This window comes from Catharus ustulatus, chromosome 3 (genome assembly GCF_009819885.2).
Source record: "Catharus ustulatus isolate bCatUst1 chromosome 3, bCatUst1.pri.v2, whole genome shotgun sequence".
In the NCBI taxonomy this organism is placed as follows: domain Eukaryota; kingdom Metazoa; phylum Chordata; class Aves; order Passeriformes; family Turdidae; genus Catharus; species Catharus ustulatus.
In genome coordinates, this window is record NC_046223.1 from 37,951,916 (window position 1) to 37,968,940 (window position 17,025).

Genomic DNA, 17,025 nt, shown 5'->3' on the forward strand with positions numbered 1-17,025 from the left:
TTGTAAAAAATACTTGCAATGCTAAGCAAGTCAGAATTCAAATGAACAAAAATGTGTTTTTGTATATGTTTATGAAAAATCAAAATGCAATTAATAAGATTGAGTTTGAACAATAGGAATGTAACTGGAAACCTTAGTAATTTTCCAGAATAACATATTTTAGGAGTTACAAGGCATTGTTTGAAATTCAGTGTTGAAAAATCTTATGTAGAGAAAGCAGAAGACAGTAAAATCATTGTTTTAAACTCTTACACTTTCAACTTAATTTGCTTTAAATTTTTTCTCATTATTTTTCCAAAGTGTCTGAGTACATTTGTTAGTTTCTTAGTAACACACAAAAGTGCATATTTTGCATGTGCATTATTTTAATGTTAAATACCATGTTTGAAGTACTGGGAGTTGTATGGTACTTGTATGTGATTTGCCTTTTATCCCAAAAGTTATGTTGCCTTAGTGAAATTGTTTGATTCTAGAAGAATTAACTAATTAGGTTAAACTTCTCCTGTATAGCTTCCTTAAATAAAAATTTTCTAATATGTCTATATGGCCTTTCCTTTCAAGCTCTTCCCTTTTTCTGAAAACACTGCTTCATCTTCAGTTATTCTTGTGATTGTTTTGTGTCAGTGTATCTTGAATGTAGTTCTGTATTCATTTAGATCCATTGAGAGATAGAAAGATGGAATTTTCACCTTTGTATTCTGACCATTCACATTGTTGACAGCACCTAGCAATAGCAGAATTTTCAAGCCGCTGTACTGTATTAACCCTCACGTGTTCAAATCAAACCCTTTCCTTTGAGAAAGAGGGAAAGTGTGCAACGTGCGTATTTTATTTAAAGATTAATGATATATTTGCAACTCCACTGCAAATAATTATAACTATGGAGAGCAGCAAAAAAATCCGGAAACATTTCTTGACCATGTTATTCTCATGGTTGAGGTCTCACCGTGGTCTGCTGTTTTTAGAATTGTGCTGCAAATGGCACTTTAGTGGCTATGGTGAACCCTGGGAAATGATTCTGTGTGGGCTGCCTTTGCACACAGGTGAGGGGCAGAGATGCCTCCTGCACAGCCTGATTCAGATGCAGTGTTTGCCACGGTCTGCTGGCATTTCTCTCTCACATCCTGCCATTGCATTGGTATGCGTGTCTTGTGTGGGCATGACGTGAATGGGTTCGGGAAACAGACCCAGCCAAAAATAAATCTCCAGCACAACACAGTAGGGAGGATGGGGAAGTAGCTGCTTAAGCTGTCAGTGGTGGCAAAGATTTATTGTTTGAGAAGAAGCAAATAAAGGTTGTCAGACTTAACATTTGTCAGTTATAGGAAACTCAAGGAATTCATCCATGTTGGGTGGAAACTGGCATTTACAAATGACTCCCTTATAGCTACACTGCATCTCCAGTGTGAAGAGAAAATTTCATGCAAGATTTCTCACATGAATGAATTGAGCAATGTAGGTTGATTAGAAAAGTCCATGATTTATCCATAATACTCAATATTTGGAAAGATGAGGAGATACTTTACATTTTGTGTAAAATAACATTAAGAATCTGGGAATGCATTTTATAGACATGAGTAATAAACCCACCTGTTTGGGGGTAAACATTGCATGGTTACATAGTATTTGGAGTTTGGACACTGATGTCCAAATACATCCTGAATTTAATTCTGTTACTTCCATCTAGGAAGAGCTTTCAAGCACTTAGTAAGACTTTGGCAACTCCTCAGTAACTGATTTATGTGGTATTCTGAGAGCGGGACAAATTTGGTTGATTAGAGGTCACTCTGTTCATTACCTCTGAAGTCACTTCTACTGCATGGGAATAGACTTTAGGCAATACAAATATATGTCATATTTTAAAGATATTCATACTTCAGGGGAAATTTCCAAGCTGTCTTGTAAGAACACCATGGTATAAATTCAGTCTTGATCCTTTGATGATCATTATCTGCTGTACACTACAGCTACAAGTAACGTGGTACACCCAGAACATCGCAATTGCAAAAGAAGCCAGTTCTCTTAAGTGTACGTTTTATTTTTCCTCATATATTTTTATGAATTTATAGAATTTGGAGTTTTGTGCACTCTAAAATTATTCTATTTGCTGTATTTTTTCATTTAAATAGCATATTTTGACTCAGATAATATCTAGACTTAAAAGTCTATTTAGGTTAAAATGCTGTAATGAAACCCAAAAGATCAGTTGTCCATGAAGACTGTTCTCCCCAAGATGCAGGAAAGTACTTGAAATGAGGTAGCATATGTATTCTGTAGGGTGGTGTATTCTAGTTTTCTTCTCCAACAACCTCCACAAACTTCCCTTTATGCAGTCTGATGGTTTTTCAGTTAAATTACAGAACAATAGAGCAAAGCTGTGTCTCTTGGGAGATGCAATAGTATGCACAAATGAAGATGAACTGGTTGGCTTAGCATAAGCAAGAGGTGGATAGCCACGTTCCTTCTTTCTTCTTTAGTATTTTTTTTCTCTCTCTCCTGATAACACAGATACTGTTTCCTTTGTGGGAGCTGTTAGCCTATTTTTTATGATACAGATTGATGTGTGATGCCCTTGAGTCAGCAGCGATAGGCATGGCAAGGTTTCAAAGTATTTTTTTACTCTTCTGCTGAAAAAAAGAGGAAGGACTCGGGTCCTCCATCTGAGGCAACACAAGTTATTTTTAGCTTTCTTACTATTCTCTTTCATGGCTCTTTTATGTATTTCAGCTCAGCATTGACTTGATGATTTTGACACTTCAACTATACACTTCATCTTTTTTTCCTTCTGATTGAGGAGCTTCACTGTCTTTTGGCTATTGTCTGGGGATTTTCCTGATGTTGTAACTTAGATGCTGACCCAAAATACCCTTGGAAAAATATAAATTCTCTCATAACTAACTACAATCAGTTCCCACCTGTCAGTTTTTGCTTAGCAAAAATGTTCTTGTTCCAGTCTCTCCCCTTTGCTCTGAAATAGTTGTGCATTAAGAAGTCAATTAAATGCATGTGAAGTAGTACCATTTCTTCTGCCACAGCCCTTTCAACACCAGCTTCTCTTGTTACTGGTCAAGCTCAATTCCTGTGATTGTGGTCAGAATGGACACTGCTATTTTGTCAAGAAAAATGCTAAGTTTGACAATTGAGTAGAAGTTTAGAAGAAGCAGCCTTTGGAAGTTGTCACGTGACATGTCACAGATTTGTTCAGAGAGAAGTATTTAAATCACTGTCTTCATGTACTGAAGCAATTCAGAAGTTGGTGACTGATGAATGTTCCTGAGTTAGAGGTGAGGATTTCAGCCCCAGCTGCATGTGATGACCTTCTGACACTAGGCAATCTTCATTTTTCTCTTCTTTATTTATATCAAAAAGAATCTCTTATATGGCTATTGTACCTTTATTAGGTGGTTAGTAACTTTTAGAGTGCTTCAGTTCTCATTCAGTGCTGCTCTCTGAAGCTCAAGAGAGGTTTTTGTAATCAAATACAGCAGATTTTTAGGACTATTCTTCACAGTGTTTGAGTGTAGGCTTCATGCTTCTGTAGAAGTATTAGGGCTTTCAAGTATCTCAGTATTTTGAGTTCTCATCTTCAGAAATTTTCGTGTGTTAGAGGTGTCCAGTAAGTGAATATTGCATCCTCAGTGGGCAAGCACAGGAGAAGCAGAGTAGTGAGAACTGATCATAGTCCAGGAGGGTTGACTCTCAGGGAACTGCAGTACTACACCAACTTCTTCCTTCTCCAAAGTCCTTAAAGCATCTTACCGTCTGAGAAAGAACACATCTCATCTGTCTGAGTTTTCAGATGACTGATCTTGGAAAACAAAACAAACCTAGAGATTACTACATTCCCAGCATCTTTCTTCTGTTTTGTCATCTTTATAATGAAATTGTTTTGGAATAAGAGGATGAAAATATTAGTCCATGAAACCTTTTATTTCCTATTGCAAGAGAATATGAATACATGCTTGTATTTTCAAAGCATTTAAAGTAGCAGACTTTAGATAGATACTGCTTTTGGATTAGAACTGTAACAGAATTTTTTAAAATGTCATAACTGATTACCCATTTGACTGGTTAATAATGTAAAAGATTTATGAAAGAACAAATTATAAATTTGTAGTTTCAACTCTACTATGTTGCAGAAATTTGCTGTAATTTGTAAGGAGTAATTATGTATTGAAACATCATGGCATTGAAATCTTTGAAAATTAAAAACCTAGTTATTACAAGGAACAAAGTAACTTTGACTTGATTTGTAATTTGGTACTGGATTGCATGACAGATAAAGCACTTGGTCTTTTCGAGACTGAGGCTTGCTACAAAGAACTAATTGTAGTATTTTTTTCCATCAAATTGATATTTAGGAAAGTTCTCTGAGACACTGGACCTTTGCTTCAATCTTTATCTGCTCCTGTACTGCACATTGTTTTATATGGCTTTTAAACATAAATTCATGAACTGGCATATCTTCATTGATTTTTTTCAGCTGGTGGTATATTTTGCAGCTGCATGTACAGAGCATATCTCAGACTAGCTTGTGACCTTTAGCCCCCCTCACTTGATCATAGTGAATTAAAGTGCCTGTTAAATTTTCCAGAATGAAAGGAATTTTATGGTTAAAATACTCAAGAAATATCAGGTGAGAAATAGGAGGAGTAAAGGCAAGATTTCAGTGGGGCTTCTCATATCCCACGTTACTCTTCCTTCTGCTTATCACTCACATATTTTTTGTCCTGCTGCCTAAATGATAAGAGTATTTTGCTGTGGAATCAAGAATGCGATGGTGTTTTTCTCTGTCAGTTTCTTTTTATAAGCCTAAACAGTTTTTCCAATTGATGACTAAGCTTCTGAAGATGCTTTATGGAACAGTCCTGAAAACCTTATCAAACAAGATTTCTTCCTCTTCTGAGACCACTGTGAATTTCTGGACCTTTGTGGCGGCAGGATAACCTGACTGTCTTGAAAGCTTGAGCAACAGACTGCTTATGTATCTGTATGTGCCTGCCAAGGAATTGCTAATTTTTACTATTCCCCTTTGGATCCACTTAGACATAACTAGACCTTTATGCCTTATACTCCGCTGTATAATATATCTTAGGTAAAAGGGAACTAAACTCTGGTGCTTGCCTTCCTGCCTCCTGCAGATGAGTTATCTTTCTTAGTAAGCTTTCAGGAGAAATACAGTTAGATGCTGATCCTTGATACAAGGATGTATAAAAGATAACAAATCATACATGAGATGCAGTTGGTGTTTGTTTCATTCCTGAAATTGGTTTCTCTCTGCTTACTTTTAATTGTTCACTTGAGAAATAAAAGACCTGGGTCATTGTCTTCAAAAGTGTTTGGATTTGACCATGAATGGTCAGTGAAATGCTCTTTGCCAGTAGACTGTCACTGTCTTGTGATGGTTGTTTAGTTTTGGGAAAACAGTGCAGGCCATTGTCCTGACTGTTCAAGGCTCAAGGCAGCAAAGTTTAATGTGGAGGGAGCATCTCCTTAGGCTTTCCTGGGCCATTTATCTCACTGCTATGGCCCAGGAGCATTTCACCCAGGAGTTCCCTTTTTCCCTTTATCAGTTGGAAGCCTACACTGGTAGCTGTATGCCTACTCATAGGACAAGCCTGGGAGTCTATAATTACTGGATTGGGTAATTGGTAAAGGTGTTCAGCCAGCCCTTTAAAGTTGAAGATACCACACTACATCTTTCAAAATTTCCAGAATAAATATTACCAGTCCTACCATTTTTTCTTATTTTACTTTAGTTAGACAGTGCATCTCAAGTGGTTTCATTTAGACTTGGTAATTATGGTTGGAAATATGAGTGCTGGATGTCTGAAATAGATTGCTCTGCAGTGCCACATACTACAAACATTCACAATTTTTACTAGAGGCATTAAGAATTAATTGTAAAAATTATGCCTCATTGCCAAGAGGCTCATTCTTTTTTGAAAAGACAGTAGTACTTCAGAGGAGAATGTGACACCACACTACATGTCCTACAGTTCAGCAGAAATGTCCAATGTGCTTTCTTCCTTTTTTTTTCTTTATCTCTTGTGCCTTCCTGGTGAGATACAGTAACCACTAACGGAACACAAATGTTTTAAGGTGCACAAGAGACCTCTAAGAGAACTTAAGTAATACATTTTCAGTTTTTTGTGTTTTCTCCATATTACTGGTTTTCCCAAGTAGCAGCACAATTAGATAAGCTGCTAAAAATTTAATTACTAAAGAAGCTAACAATCCTTTTCTGTTCATGTGCAGAGTAGATATCCAGGGTTTGTCCTAGACATTTTTGCTTTACTTTTCCTGAGAGCAAGCTCACTGTACATTTAGGGAAGAGTTTGTCAGCTGGGGTGTGTGTCTCGATGTGAATTTGAAGAACTTACTGAAGTGAGGGCTGGCTTTCATTTTCAGCAGTTGAAAGTCTTATTTATTTAGTCAAGTGATAGGTTTTCATTTTCTGGGCAGTAACAACCTCAGTTGTAATTTATTTCTTTTGTGTTCTTTTTTCCTCTCCTTTTTTTGAAAATAAAATACTGTAAATGTATCTGGCAATTCCCATATTGTTATGCAGACACTTCCCACTCATAATATTTCCTTTCATACTATCCTCAGAGGGTATTCTTAGTCCTGAGAACAAATCCAAGGAAATTGATCTCTGTGGTTGAAGGAAGTAGTCTATGGCAAACTGTTACAATGCAAAGTATAGGTTTTTTTATGATTGTATTTGTTTCTTCTTGTCCTCTCTAAAGGACATCAAGATAATGCAGCTTTTTAACAAAAGAATATTGTGTTTTATTTTGAGTTATTTTTTGTTGTTCTACTGTAACATAATGGGGGATGATCCATTTTAGTAGGTGGTGCAGGAACATTCATGAGGTTGCGTGGAAGGTGAAAATTGTCCTATTCCACAAGTCTTAGAGATGATTCTTCCTATCATATATTAAATTGGTTGATATATTTACCACATAAGAGCTACTTGCACTCTAAGGCACTTTGAAAATGCAGTGAATACAAAGGGGTTACCTTTCATTTAACTTGGACTCAAGGAAGCTGTTAGGCTTTAACTTTTCAGCATGCTTTTTTTGTGCTTACTAAAAGCTCATCTGAGTGTTTAAAGAACAAACTATTCTCTGAAAAAATGCACTGGAGTGATAAAAGTTCTGTTTTGCATATGCACAGTGTCTCTGCTATCTTGGCCAAGTAAAATAATTAGATATTTAATGCAGAATGAGATGCTTAAATAGTCTCTATCCCCTGAGGACATGATCTTGTAGGTGTGCTCACACATACAGAAAAAGTAAAGCCCAGGAACTGTACATCCTTTCATTCCAGAAACAGTCTTGGTATCCTCTGCTGACAGAGCAGAAGACCTAGGTCTTGGCCTTTTTCCATCTGCTGAAGTAATGGTTTAAAAACACTCCACAACTTCATTATCTAATTTTGAATTTCTGCATCTATTTCTGCAGCATGTGCAATCAAATGGCAGCTTTCCATCTTATTTTCGATTCCTATCTTATTCTAAAATACTAGTGACTGTTTTATGACCTGGAAGAGGTAATGCTCAGAACTGAGGACCATTTCAAGGTGGCTGCTTGCCCACTCCTCTGCCAAAAATAGTGAAATCACTATTCCATCCTCCATTGCAGGGATGATGAAAGCCAGTTTAACTTTTATAAAAATCTCAATGTGCTTTCTAAGGGTAGTGATACCTTTCCTGTCATCTCTATGTAGTGCTGCACACTTAAAACACTTAACATGACATGATAAGCAAGCTTACTTTTTTAAGAAAGGGTTTGTCTGTAGAATATTTAAATTTTGTATTTTTCTGTACAGAAATTTTTTTGTTTTTATTTTCCTAAGTGGAAGATGAATTTGTCACTTCTAGCTTACCTTTATTACTAGATTTATTTCAGTACATCAAATAGAAATAATTGGTCCTTTTTATCTTACTAAATGCCATACTGGGTTGTATTAGCAATAAGGTTTTTTTTCATCCATTTACCAGGCAAACACTTATTCTCATGCATTGTCTGAATTCCTGTCTTTATATGTGTCTTTCTTCCTATTTTTCATATATTTTAAAAATTATTTTTCTTTTATTTCTGCCTTTCTCTATATTATTGTTTATTTATTTGATAATATAACATTCCTGGAGCATTGATGCTTCCTTACACTTGTTTTCTAGATTTGGATGCAAACATTATTTGGTTAGAGCTTCATGCTTTAGTTGGGTTCCTCCATATTTTGTTGGTTCTAAGAACTGGTAATGGGTAAATCCAGCTTCCTTTTAGAGGAGGAATTATTAAAAGTTGCAGTGGGGTTGGATCCCATGGCATTATGTGCTTACTCTTCAGTACTTTGCTCACAGCTTTTCTACACTAATGCCTGCTGGACCATTTTTAAAATCAAACAAAACAATGAATACACAATTTTGCTTTTTTAGATTTCATTAATTATTCTTGATTGAGGATATATTCCCAAGCCCCATACAAGATTGCTCTGTAGCCTCCAAGAAGAACCTCTCCATTATTTGGAAATATCACCTTTGCAGGTGTGTTTGGAGTTATATTTAATGGCAGAGTGATCCCTAGTGGATTCCATTATGAGGGATTAGAGTGTAGCATTGAGCAGTAATATCTACAAAGCTGGGAATCATGCGTGGCTTTAGTAGTCACTTATGCTTTAAAAACTCAGTTTGGTTTTCATGTCTTTTGTATTGTTTGGGTTTCTTTTTCCTATCCTTTCAAATGCAGGAAATTGTGTCTTGTTTATTCAGCTGTACACATTGGCCTAATAAAATAATGCCTTGCACTTTTTCTAGCAAAGGGTTTTTTCTGGATTCATGGATACATGTGTGAAAAGTGTTGTTTGACTTGATTTGTAAACAGAACTTTACTGAAAATCCTCAATTCCACCAAAATCAAATGTTCCTTAAAAAATAAGTGAACTAGCAATGGTTAAGAGCAGCAGTTTTGAGCCTCATTACTGCAGTACAGATGACTGACTGACTTCCCTGAGCAGTGCATTTTGCGTGTCTAATTGAGCAGTTTTCCTTTCCTGTTGCAGTACAATTTTTTCCCCCAAGTTTCCTAGAACACACAGTAATAGCAATGCCAAGACAGACCAAGTTGTTAGGCTGCCACTTTATCACCAAGAGTGGACGGTAACAGGGAGAATATAGAGATGGGGCTGACATGCAGATGCTGCTTTGGTATTGTACGTTGCCAAGGGTAGTGTCCCCTCATTTATTAGCCCTTGATGGCCTGTTCTTACATCAATTTACCCAATTACTTTTGAACCTGTGATAATATTTACTACCCTGACATTTAGTGCTAAGCTTTTCCAAACCTTAAAAGTGATGTATTGTGTAGTGTGTGTTCTTGTACAAATGGCACTATTTCTTCTAATGGTGTGCCCATTCCTTTGAATGTATTGATCAGTTCAATTCTACTCACTCTTTTTACCACTCATAATTTAAAAGCAATGTCTTTATGATACCCTTCATTAGTCACTGAGGCTGCAATGTCTTTATTTCATTTTAGATAGTGCAGCAGCTCATTCTGTACTTGTGTTGTTTAGTCACCCTCTCTCTCTTTTCCAGGTCTGTCCCATCTCTTTGATAAAAGGGGGAAATGCACATGGTGTTGAAACAATATTATTAATGATTTAATTCAGCCTCAATCATTAATTTTTGATTTATCTTCCACTTTTCTAACATTTGACCTGATATTTTTTGACTGCTAATGGGCTCAGTGCTGACATCAGAAGAACAAAATTTCAAGTTGTATCTGAAAAATAATAGTAATAATTTGGAGCATGACACTGTACCCATTAAATTCAGAGGCCTACCCTTCTTGTATTGTTTCACTGCTCTGACATGGGCTTTGTGACTCATGGCCTGTAAGGGTGCTTAACCCCTTTCTCCTGCTTCATTATCCAAGGGGCAAGTCCCTCCTGGTGTCATTTTTCCCAGTACTGAAAACAGTACTGTGAAAATGCTGGTGTTATTCCTATTTTAAAATAAGTAAAGAAAAAAAAAGCTAATTAAATTACTGCAAGATGACAATATTTGGAAAGCTTTTGTTTTATTTTTACCCAAAGGCTAATGTTTTCTTAGAGGTCTGATTTTGAACTACTCTGTGGGCAATCTCTTTTTCTATCAAAGCAGAGCAGAACACAGTGTGTTAATTAGGCCTATTATAAAAGAGGCTTGCCCTGGGTTGATTCTGAAACAGAAAATCAAGAGGCAGCAGAGCATGACGTATTTGGAACCGACACTATTGCCTGCAGCAGGGACTGCATTCATAGATCATATGTTTGCAAAGATGCAGTGAAGGAGGGGCTGAAGAACAGCTCCAGTTGTAAAATATTTAGCAAAAGGGTGTTTGGCTCTGTTGGAAAGACAGAGTGCCTCACTCATGCTAGGCGGTATATGTGGCCATAAGACTGTGTCTTCTGAAGGTTTTAATTAAAAATACAAAATTAGTGTTTCCTTTCTGTGGGGTTTTTTTTAACAGTGGTGTTCATAGCAGCTGAGAGTCTAATATGATAATGAGATCCAGAAGTCTTTAATTTGATCATTACTATGGGTTTTAGGTTTGTGAATAACATACTGAGGTATCAAAAAAAGGTTCTCACAAATTACTAAGCATGTTTTAGGAATAGTGTAAAATTGGCAGAATTTTAGGATATTTTAATTTATTTGGAGGTTAAAAAGCATAAAGTAAAAAACAAAAAAAGGTGAATGTGGTACTGCAGTCATGGTCTTAATATCAGTCTTAAACTTTAGTAACTAGCCAGGTAATGAGAATGTCTTATTTTACTTTTAGCTTCTTAAGCTGATTAAACTTTATTTCTATGAAAGAAAAAAATAGGTCACATAGGTATTTTCTTGTGGATTTTTGTAGGGAAGGCTTGGAAACACTGTAGTAAATTTTGAGCATTTGTGTATGATACGAATAGAACAGTTTCATAATACAGTTACTCTGCATGACTGGTGGTTATCTTTCACATTGCTTAAAACTGAGGCAGGATTAGATAGCTACTTCAGGATGAATATTTAACAAAACACGATCATTCGTCTTCTCAGGAAGATAAAATGTCTTACTGAAATAGATCCAAAACAAAATAAGAAATGAGATTTGGAAGCATCTCTAGGGTCACTGGAAGCTACCCCATGCAACAAGGAGACCTCCCTTGTATTTCTTTCCATATGGGTTCTCTCTCTAACATGTTTTTCTCTTCAGCTACTTCCTTTTAATTGATCATTCATTATCATCTCTCTCGTATTTGCAGTGGTAGATCTCTTGGGGAAAAGAAAAGGACTGTAGTTGTGGAGGAGTTTCCAGTGTGCTTTCTGCTGTGGCTGCCAGCACAATATTCTTTCCTTCAACAAAGGCAGAACATCAGTTATTGTGTATAGGTCTGAGGTGAAACGAGACTGTGCAGAAGAAAAATAGTCTGTGGGCCTGTAAAATAATGAAAGTCACTAAGTCCTTAAATAATGAGTGTAGAAAATGAGAAGTTATGGAAAGGAGACAGATTAAGAGCATATATAGGCAGCTTTTCTCAGAGCACATTAGCAAGAAGGGTCTGCATCTGGCAGTATCGTAGTTGCAAAAGAGGTAAAGGTGTTGATTTTTTTTCTTTTTCCTCAAGTGGCTGTTTTGGGGGTTTTTTTACATCAAGCTTATAGGCTCCTTTGGTGTAAGAATTCCTAATATGGTCACAGTGGGAATCACAGTGGGGAAGCCTTGACATTAGATGCAAGTAAATCAGAACTTTTCTCATTTTACTACAAATTATTCTTCTGTATTTGTCTCTTTTATTTGCTGTAAAGTGTGAAAAAATTTTTATATAATGAATATGCTTTATTAATAGTTTGCTTCATTTTAGAATAAATGTGCATATTCTTTGGGATGTTTTAAATATGCTTTGCAATGGAAATAATTTATTCATAGCCAGTTAAGTTGAACTGAGGATGTTAAATCAATTGCAAAAAAATGTATTGCTGTTCAGTACTGTCTATTTAATGGGCCATTGGGCCTGGCTTTTCTTTGTTTGAATATTGTATAATATTAAAAGAAAGAAAGACGTATTAGACTCAGTTGGGTCATTATCTTGCTAGAGATACATATGAAATTTAAGATGATACCTTGATGCTGCGGATCTACCTACCCTCATATGCTTTTTCATTATATTAAGGTTGTAATTGCACATGGCTAGTCTTAGATATTTGTAAGAAATAGATCTGTATTAATGATGAACAAAGAGATTTGTGGAAAGCAATTGAAACGTTCTGAAATCACATACGATCTTTAAATGTTAATCAAGTGCTTCCCAGGAAGAAGTAGGCATGGGTTAAAAGTTCTCAAAAATGCCTTAATATCCCATGACATTTAGGCATGTGAAAGACTGCAGTTTTCGAAAGACAGGATGCTCAGCAGTGTGTGCAACTCGAGATTTCTTAACACAACTTCAGTTATACTCCTTTTCCTTCCACCCAAATCAGACTGATGGTTATTAGCATATGACGGAGATATAGTTTAATTGAATCTCTATTTTTTACCTATTTAGCCTTCATTCAGCATCTTTCTAAATTGCAAATATTGTGGCAAGAGACTAGCTGAATTGTAGTGATTCTGGTCAAACTTTACCTTTATTACTAAAAGGAGTGGGACAAGTAGAGTGAGACCTTATTCCCCTAAACCATGAGATGTTTTCCACATGTTTGTCATCCCTACCTATCTTAGCAAATGGCAGTGACCTTGCTGAGATTTCTGCTCTGGTAAGTGCAACAGAGGAAATTTAGACCTGAGGTATTTTTTTGATGTGAATAGTGAATAAATATGTATGTTGCCTGTTGCCCCTGAACTTCCTTGCCAATTATCAGGGATAGTAAGACATTGACCTGTTTTTTGCATATGTCCACTCATAATTGCTTAATTAATAAAACAAAGGTGGTGATAAAATTGCTACTGTTAACAGTTGTGTGTGGTACCACTGGTATTCCAGCATTTAAAAGCACTGCTGTCATCATCTGGCCACCCCTGCCATGGTGCTGTTGCCCTGCTGTTGTCTGTCACCTGCTGCCCTGCTCTGTCACCCTGGGCTGTCACAGCTGCCTGCAGGTCCCAGCCAGGGGCCTTGGTGGTGTCCTGCAGCTGCCTGCTCATGCTCCAGGTTCAGCTGCAGGTTTTAGCCTGTGCTCTGCTGGTTGAACTGGTTAACTGCTGGTATAGCCAAAAGGTGAGACCTTGATGTGTATTTACTCAGTGCAAGTTGAGAATCACATGACAGGCTGTGGGGGAAGCAGCTTGGGTCAGGTGGTGCAGAAGACGGTTCCCAGAAGCTCTGGTTTTGGAGTCTTCTCTGAAACACCACTGTTGTCACCAGGCAGACTGATCCTGACAGCCCTGGTTAAAGCAGAGAAGGAAGCAGGATAAAACCTGAGTGCAAAACCCCTGCCTTGAGTCTAGAAATGAAGTAATTTAATCTTTTCTTTTGATGTAAGTAGGTGTGATATAGTAATCATATGAAGAAGTGCTCGGGAAACCCAGCAGAAGTTCAGATGGGCTCTCTGGGGCAGCAGTTCTGTTTTAGAGTCAACAAGGGGGAGTTTCTGAACATGTCTGTGGTGCTGGGAGCTGAACATTCCTCAGCACTTCACTGACCCACAGAATCAGGGAGCACCAACAGCAGCAAAACGGACAGGTGTGACATGTGCCACAGCTGGTGGGAGCCTGACAGTCAGGACAGTCTGAGCGTACTCAGTGCAGGAGACTGAGAGCCCCAAACTGAGCTCTGTGGAAAAGGTATCTGCCGTTATCTGGTGACTGTTTTGTCCTTGGGATAACAGAGACTCCTGGATAATGTATCATATCCGTCTGTCATTTTTACATAGCCAAGAATTTTAATCTCCCATTTTCATTTTCTAAGGATTGCTGTGTATTTGCAGTGTGGTGTGATTACATGCATACCCATCTAAATCAAAGTCTGTTGGTGCCTTCTTGCACAACCAAAGTACCCATATGAAGAGATTCTGACATGCTAAATATGTCCTAATGGTATTCAAATTATAGGCCTGGTATAAGCAAAAGTATTTGTTTCTGTTTCATGGTGTGTTGGATTTTTTTTTTCCTATAAGAGAAACTATCATGTTTAATTCAGGTAGTGTTATGATACACCTTCATTGCTCAATTGAGTCAGACAAAAAAAGTTGGATATGTTCCCAAGGGAAAGCATACTTGGAAGAATGCAGTGGTTTACTTTTAACACTTGTTCTTCACTGAAGTTTATATTTGCTTGAAATTCAAATTGTTGGCATGTCAGTTGGCCAGATAACTGTATTGAAGACAGTAGTCCAGAAGTTCCATTACTTCTATTTGATGGAGATAGGCTTTTTTAAATTTCAGTTTTGTATTTTATGTTTTAATTCATGTTTGTAGTAGTTCAATTCAGTTCCCTTAAAGGACTTGGTTACAGGATCAAAATATTTTTTTTATTATAAACCTGTGACATTTCTATTTATATTTCTGAAATATGTAATGATCTGAAGGAAGGACCTATTTCAAAAATCCCAACTAAATGTGCTGCAAACACTAAAAGCAGTGAGGATGGTGATGGAGTGTGAGTGGCACAGCCTGAGCACTGAAGTTCTACTTGGAATGCTGCTGGACTTGTTAAGCCTCTCTCAGTTCAGAACATTGCTGTTGGGACATCTGTAGTTGGAGCTGGTCACACCAGGAAGAGGCAGACAGGTTAGCAAAGAGTAGATCTGGGCCAGGGGTGTAATTTATAAAAGAATATCTTGTTGTCCCAGTGGCTTAAACATAGTGTCTTAAAAATTATATAGAGCTCAACAAACTGCTCAGTCTTCTTCACCTCTTTCAGAAAGCAGAGTATCTGCAGGAAACATATACTGTAATCAGCTTGGCATTGTTTCAACTGAAAGCAAAATAGGCACAAGGAGTAGATGAATTGCCAGAAAAAGATGATAAACAATAATTTTCCAGTTTTAGGTTCTTTCCAGCAAGTTTTTCTGATCTTTCTCTCGGTGTCCAGTTTTGATGAACATTTTGAGGATTTAGCTTGGGGATGGAAGGGAGTTTAGGCATTTTGGACAGAAAAAATACACTTGCATGAGTCACAATTCTTAGTAAATATAATAAAGGAGAAAAATAGCATAAAGCACATAATGGTACCAAAAATCAAGTTTCACGGAGTCTGGCATTAAGGTAAAAAAATCAGTAGTTGTTCCCTAAAAGGTTGCTTAAATTGAAGCCAAGTGAGCGCATTTCATTTGTTTCACATGGGAACTCTTGCAAAGCAGTGCAAGTGAGTAGGAGCTGCTAAAACCAGAAATCTCTCTCATCTCTCTGGAAAACATTCCCTTTTTAAAGTTATGTCGGTTCAGTTCCCTTCATGATGGTAATTCTGAGCTTAACTATCCATTTAGCAAAGGAGAGGGCAAGCCAGCATTGAAGGATTTGAAATTATGTATTCTGGTCTCATGAAAATTTCATGGTTAAAATAAATAAATAAAAGCTTTCCAGACTGAAATGCTGTGGTTATCTAAGAGGTCATATCTCTCCCTCACTCACTATTCTCATAATAAACAGCTATTGATTAAGTTGAGGAGCCACTTGATGTTTAGCACTACAGGTGGTTTCTGGCCAGGGTTATACTATGGTAGGATATATTTTATGCTTGCCCTTTTTTCACCACTCTCCTTTTTTCTTTTTTTTTTTGTGTCCGTGTGTATTTGGTGTGTCTTTTTGTTTTGGTTTTTGGGGGCTTTTTGGGTTTTTTTTGGGTTTTTTTTAATTTACACATCATCAGATCTATATGTGTTTTTTGCATATTGTGGGAATTTTTTTGTGGGTAACCATTCTTCACTAGAGACTGAGCATAAAAAAGGGAGACACATATATGTATATGTGTGTGTATATATATGTATGTTTTTTTGTTTATTTTTTTATATATATATTTAAAGGTGAGAATCACCAGGTAATTGAAATTGGTTTTCTTAATGCCAGTGTCTAAATTCAGTTTGCTTTAGATGTATGGAGTGTTTTGCCGTGGGTTATTTTTAGAGCCATGATACCAGGCCTGGCAGATTAATATTTTCTTTTGGTAAATTTTCTTCCTGTTCAATAGCACTTCCCCCAGTTAAGAGCTTGTGTGTGCCATTATAGTAGATTCAAAAGACAAATAGCAAGCTATTGATCAAAGAAGTCCTGGCAGAGATAAATCCAGCCTTAAACCTGCATAAATTGGCTTGTTGAATTTAGCTTGGCTATTTATACTGTCCCATCGTGCTGTATTTAGAGCTAAGGGTTTGGTGACAGGAGTTGAAAGTCTGTGATCTGCTTTAGCTTGGAGGATGAGATGTGCTAAATGAAACATTAAAGAGTTCTTCTGTGCTTTGTTCTGTCCTAATGCAAGTTGTCAGGGGCTTTTTGTTGTCTTGAGGTATTTTGCTGGAAAAAGAATAAATTTATTTTATCATAAACTCAGTCATTTGTGAATGCTTTAAACTAGAGAAAATATCTTCTGCAGTTCTGTTAAAAATAGCATGTCCTAGGGGCAGAGGAAGCAGCTGTGTTAAAGTATCTGCCTATTGGTACATTTTCAGGATTTCTGTTAATGATACAAAGTCAGTTGAAATGACATCCATTACATATTTGTCCAAACAAGTGGAGAAGAAAAATAAACAATGTGGTGCTAGAAAATCCATTAGAATTGTGTATCTCTGCTTGTTTTTCTTAATCAGAGGAGCTGATATCTGTATTCTACCCAGAGTTGCTTGTGTATATATATCACACTGATAAGCACTAAGACAGGGAGGTTTGCCTGCCTAATATATGTTCTTACTCATCTTTACTGTCTTGTGGTTTATATATATATGCAGATAAAATTTGCATGCTCTGAAGGACACATACTGGGTTTTAAAATGGTCCTTTCTTCATGAAAACAAGCAAAACTGGACTTCTCCTGAGTAGATAACTTCATTCAATTAAGAGC

The 17,025-nt window shown here is 36.8% G+C and overlaps 1 protein-coding gene across 5 annotated transcripts in view; it reads left to right on the forward strand.

The window, feature by feature from the left end:
* The window catches only part of BIRC6 (baculoviral IAP repeat containing 6), a 179,546-nt gene that overhangs the window by 138,933 nt on the left and 23,588 nt on the right, over positions 1 to 17,025 (forward strand). The window lies entirely within an intron of this gene.